Below are 6,000 nucleotides of genomic sequence, written 5' to 3' on the forward strand. Positions count from 1 at the left end.
AAAAGAAATTCAACCTTGGAAAATTCATTCTTAGGAGCTGGGAAGGCATGGTCTCCTGGTCAAGTACACCTGCCCTCAGGGGAGGTAGACTTAACTGGCAATCAGCATCTGGCCTGAGTCCCTTTCTCAGATGCTTTCCACGCTCTGGCAGAGCTAGCTCCCGTCCCGCGGGTGGCTGGGAGCTCTGCCTCCAGCTGGCCTGGTCAGTCCTGCTGGGAGCCTTGGCCTCTCTCCTTCCTTGTCTGAGAAGCCTGACTGCTTCTTTCCTCCTGAAGATGCTCCTGAGTTCCTTGCCTCCTGGAATCGGGTGTGTGGGCTACAGGATTCCAGGCTCTCCCTTCTGCCGTTGTCCCTGAAAAAAAGAAAGAAAGAAAGAAAAGCGCAGACCCTATTCCTTTTAACAGCCACGCCACTGAGAAGTGACACACGAGCTAACGAAATCCGAGAAGCCATTGTCTTACTCATTTTTCCCCTGGTCTCAAGGGGGCCACCTGCATCTCCAGAGCTAAAGTAAAGTAAAGTAAAGACCCTCCCAGCAGAGGATCCCTTTGGGCAGCGTGGCAGCAGGCGTGTCCCTCGGACAAGACCAGAATGGAGATGCTTGGCACTGGGGACACCTTGCCCCACGAGCAACCATTGGCATCTCTTTAGAGCGAGTGACATCCCTGTGGGAACCCTCTCCTCCATTGATCCGGATGTGACATGGAGGCCAATTTGCCAGAAGACAGCACGAGGCCCTCGAGCGGGGGGGACTCAGCAGGGAGGCCAGGGACCCAGGCCTGGACACAAGGCCTGAGTGTCAGTAGGAAGGGGTGGCTGCAGGTCCAGGATGTCAGCTGCCACCAGAACTCATCAGTCCCATCGCCCTGGGACAGAACTTGTTCAAGGTGGAGGGACGGTTTGGCCCTCAATGCTGGAGAGTCTCGGGAACGAGATGAGGCAGACATGTCCGTGTTTCCCAGGGGCAACACTAAGATTTCCAGCCTTTAGACTCGGCAGCCCTCCAGGCAGATGGCCGGGCCCTGGGACTGTGGGCTCAGACCCGGGGCTGCAGTGATGCCCAGCTCTCAAGGCCCAGACCAAGGGGCTGGCTCTGCGGACCCCATGCCTAGGGTCTGAACTGATTGCTAGACCCACGGAAGTGCCCTAGGGGTATGAAAGCCTGGTCTTTCTGCCCTCAGGCAGGAGGGTTCTGGCCTCCGGTGAAAGGTGGAGGCTAATGGGCATGTGTGAATACTCACCAGCAGGAAACACCATAGATGTTCTAGCACATACTGGCATCCCGCAGGAAGGAGTATCCCCTGGGAGAGGCACGTCCTCCTGAGAAGTAAGGCAGAGGATTGGTCCTAACAGGCAGTCAGACCACCCCTCAGCACCTACAAATACCAATGCCCCGGGCCAGAAGCCAGGGGGCAAATTTGGCTATTTCCATATCTGGACCACGCCTGATTTACATGCATAGCCAGAGCCTCGTATCAAAACCATCTTTCCCCGGGTCCTCAGAACGGTTTACCCTGGACCTCTGGCCCTGGTTCTGAGCTCTTTGGAACATTTGGGCAGACCTGAGCCAAAGAAGAGCTCTTTCTCCTGTCCCAGGGCAGGCTCCAAACCCAGCTCTGAGTGCCCGGCACTCCGGACTTCTGCAGTGACTGAGGGTTGCCTGAAGGTAACACGAGACAGGTCCCTTCTGTTCGTATCACAGGTTTAAGATCTCAAGGCTAGTGTAGGCGCCCTAGGAGCCGTACTAGGGATGCAGGCTAAAAGAGGGCTATGTAGTCTGTTTTTCACTGAAACGGTTTGGGGTCTAGTGGTTGGCCCAGCCTGGAGATGGCCAACAGCATCCTCGGACCTGGATTCTGGAATCTCCCGTTTGCAAGAATGCCCACAACCTGCTCTGTGGGAAGCTGCACCACGAGAGGGGTCTTTGGTCCCGGTAAAGTATGTTTGACCAGATGGTGTTCAGAGAAGGGTCCTCCAAGATGGCTGTACGTGGGGCCCCTTCCTGCTGACATGGTCCATGGCCCACAGCTTCGGAATCACCAGGAAGCTTGTTAAAATGCAAATTCCAGGGTCCCTGGCCCTAGATAGCAATCTCTAGGACGGATGCCCAGAAAGTGGTGCATTTAACAAGCTTACCAAGTTTTTGAAGTGACACTTTTTTGCCACAATGAAGTCTGACATCCACTGCCCTTTGACAGGACTCACTTTTATCTTCTGACAAAGGAACCAATCTAACTAATGCGGTGAAGCCTGCAACTTAATAGCAAGAGCTTCCCTGACCCTGCAGGGTGAGACAGCGCACATTTGTGGTTTGCTTGACTTCCGGGTTGTTTTGTTTGGGTGTTTCGTGTGTTCTAGTTTATTTAAACATTTATTCAAATAGAACCAGTTTTCAGAAACAAGGATGAGAAAGGAAAGAAGGTGTTTCCAGAAGGAAAAATGAAACCAGGAGGAGACAGCAGTTGGGAGTGGGGGCAGGGAGGCTGCTGAGGGGCAGGGAGGGCTGGGAGGAAAAGCAGGTGAGAGAGGAAACAGGTTGTCACTGCACGGCTGTCCACAGGACCTCGGAGAGAGGGGCAAGTGGAGACCTGCTTTAAGATGCTTTGCTGGGGGGTCTATCTTGAGAGACCCGAGGTGTCTACATTCGTTTTGAAGCTTTCTTTGGATGTTAGTTGTGAAATCACAATCCCCCTGCCCCCAACCCCCCCCCCCCCCCCCCCCCCCCCCCCCCCGACGTTGTATCTGGGCTACAGGCAGTTGTGAAGAACAGGGAATCCAGGATAGTGCCAGGTCCCGGGTAGAAATGCTTCGTTGCAATGGCTGCAGGGAAAAGCAGGAAGTGAAGGCAGGAGGGGGCCCAGAGCGAAGGACCAGAGGCCCCAAGGAGACACGGAACACCCACATCTTGAAAGAGGCACTGTGGTCACCCACGGTCTAGGTGGAGGTAGGGGATGGGAAGTAGGGGAGGTGGCTGGGGGCGAGCCCTTTGTACGGCCACCCCCTCCGCTCTTAGTGCTTCCAAGCATCGAGTTCCCACTGTCCAGGCTTTTCGTGGGGTGACCTGCAGTGGGAGTAATGAAGAAGGACCACTGTGCCCAAGGCAGGAGGGGCAGACAATATGGACGGGGGTCAGGGGAGTCTCTCCTCCAGGCTCCAGCTTCTGTCCTGAGATACCTAAAATTAAAACACACCTTACACTTGATGTAGTTTTGGGATGTTGGTGAGGTGCAGAGCCGGAGGCCAAGAAAGAATTCTTGAGACGTGTTTGGTTCAAAAAAGGCGGTTTTATTAAAGCACGGGTACAGGACCGGCGGGCAGAGAGAGCTGCTGGTCCCGGAGTGTGAGGGACAACCGATTATATCCTTTGGGGTTGGGGGAAGTCAAGACCAAGGGAACTTCCGAAAGGATTTTCATATGCCGAAGAAGATTTACAGGATACTGGAGGCCTGCCTGGCTGTTGTCGAGCTAAGGTAGTTTTTCTCTCCAGCAAGGCATTAACATTAAGACAGGAGCTTCCGGGAGGAACATTATACTCGGCCTGCCTCAAGTGTTTGTCAGTGGGCTGCAGGTTACAAGGACAGTGAATTTTAGGTACATTTTCCTCTGGAAGTTAGGTCATTGACAAGAATGCCCCCTTCGTGCAAATCACCAAGACACCTGCAGACCGAGGGAGATCCATGTCCTGCAGGACTGCGATCTCCACAAGCCAACCACCCGATCTTCCTACCTCCAGCTCCAGGGCAGCCAGGAGTGCCCGAGGAATGCCACACACACCCCACGGCGGCCGGGGGGGGTGGTCTGCGGGGTGTCAGCTTGTGCCCTGTCCCCAGCCCGCCCTCTGCTCCCCCCACCACACTGAAGAATTACATCCGCTCCTGATCCCCAGGAAAGAGTCAAAGTCCTACTGAGCTGGCACATGTGGTTATTTCACAGAAGTCATTTCTTGAGAACTAGTAAGTCTGGGTTGGGCTTTATTGCTGCTGAAAGAACGCCTGCCCTCAGCCCCGGAGTATATAAAACTTTTCTTTCCCTGGCAGGTGATGGAAGGTGACCAGCCCCAAATTAGTCATTCTAATTCCTTAGCAGGAAGTGTCATTTGATCCAACCACATGTGCTATGTGCCTGGCACACAGTGGCCACTCAATAAAGCAAACTCATTGCCGTTGCCTGAGATTAGCGAGTGTTCCTAGCCCTTGACCTGCATTGTCCCAGGTCCTCCCTCACCACCCTGCCCGTCGGTCGTCCATGAAGCTGAGGTCCCATCATGCTTCATGCTTCAGCCTGGACACAGCACAGACAACCAGCTTCCGTCAGGCTGGCCAGAATCCACCACCTGACTAAGGTCAGGCAGGGGGATCCCCAAAGAGAACGTGACCCCAGCCCCGCCCAGAGAGACTATGTGCCTAGAGAGGTAGACGATGGGGACATGGGGACAGAGGGAAGCTGTGAGGGCGGGGTTCCCGAGACCCAGCCTCCTCCTGTTCCTCGTTTTTCTGGATGTATTTTCATTGTGGGAAACCTTTTTTAAAAGGAGAGGGAATTCTTTTCTCAAAGAAACTCACAGCAAATCGTGAGCTCCCTGGGGTGGAAATTCCTGATCTAGCCCAAGGTCCAGCCCCAGTGACATTCCGGAGAAGAGGCAGGAAGTTGGCACACAGCCGCAGCCCTCCAAAGAGCTGGCCCACAATTTATTGGTTCTGCCTTTAGGTGGCGTGAGTGCAGTACGGGGCTGCATGTCCTCACCTCCGCTGGAAAACAATCATTGCCCAGGTTTTGCCGTAGCTTCCCTGGTGTCCCCACTTCTATCTTGCCAACCCCCATCCCAACTGCCCTCCAACCCCATCCTAGACCCTCTTCCCTGCTCAGCAGCCCTGCTGTGCCTGTTAGACCCTTCGGATCCTACTGACTCCACCCTCATGGTGGAAGCCCAGGGTCCCACCTGATGGAACCCCCTCAATTCCTCTCCCCTTTGCTGGATCCTCTGCCCCGCACTCTTCCCCTCACTGTTCTCAGAGCACCAGGGGCTCCTGCTCAAGGCCTTTCCAGCAGCAGTTCCTTGTGCCTGGAAGTTTCCTCCCCCTAGAAACGCCCATGGTTCACTCTCTCATCCTTAAGGCATTTTACTCAAATCTTTCCTTCTTGGGGAAGTTTACCCCGACTTGCCCCTACCCCTGCACCCCCTGCCTCACCTGACCGTTCTCACTCTCTCTTCACCGGCTTCCTCCGTTTCCCTGCAGGGCCCATTGATCATGTTCCAACACATGCTGTCCTTTGTTTATTGTGTTCCGTGTCTGTCTCTTGCCACTATGATGTAAGCTCCTCGAGGACACAATTTTTTGTCTACTTTGTTTGCCAGTATACCTCTGTCAAGCTTAGAAGTGCCTCGTAAATATTTGTAGAATGAATGAATGACTCTGTTCTCCCAGTTAGCCTGAGCCAACTGGCCTGTGTGTTCCAGAGCTTCCCTGAGCAGCATCCTGCCTCCCTGTCCCCTTTCCTTGTTCATTAGTGGGGGTCTCACTCCTGAGCACCGGGGCCAAACCTTCTTGTGGTAAGCTGGGTTTGCCCCAAGATTTCCCCTGCAAAAAGTTTCCCAGAGTGGGACAGATGGGCAAGCCCAGGTACCTCGCAAAATGCTTCATCTTTGAGAGACTTGCCAGTTCTTCAGGCCACAGACAAAATCTCAGGCCACCTCAGGTCCTTTCTGATGCCACCTTCGGTTCCCACCCCAGTTTAGAGACAGAGTCTCAGGCTGTTAGAGTCTCAGGCTGTTTCACCCACAGATTTTGAAGAAAGAACAAGAGGCTTTAAACTCAGTAAGCTTAGTTACTGTGACTCTCATTTTTACTTAGGAAAGGAATGGATTAAGTATTCAAGACTCCTCAAAGAGGGCACATTCTGCGTGGAGCCCTGGGTGTTATGCACAAACAATGAATCATGGAACACTACATCAAAAACTAATGATGTAATGTATGGTGATTAACATAACAATAAAAAATT

At 53.5% G+C, this 6,000-nt stretch overlaps 1 protein-coding gene across 1 annotated transcript in view; it reads left to right on the top strand.

Annotated features, from left to right (window-relative positions):
• Nucleotides 1-6,000, top strand: part of SP110 (SP110 nuclear body protein) — a 47,957-nt gene extending 41,957 nt beyond the window's left edge. Inside the window, exon 23 of the transcript XR_003211793.2 lies at nucleotides 5,853-6,000. The gene's annotated coding sequence lies outside the window, so the exon portion shown is untranslated. The remainder of the gene's footprint in view (nucleotides 1-5,852) is intronic.

The sequence above is a fragment of the Callorhinus ursinus genome, unplaced genomic scaffold, assembly GCF_003265705.2.
Source record: "Callorhinus ursinus isolate GAN/ISIS: 27379988/994484 unplaced genomic scaffold, GSC_fseal_2.0 scaffold2, whole genome shotgun sequence".
Lineage (NCBI taxonomy): Eukaryota > Metazoa > Chordata > Mammalia > Carnivora > Otariidae > Callorhinus > Callorhinus ursinus.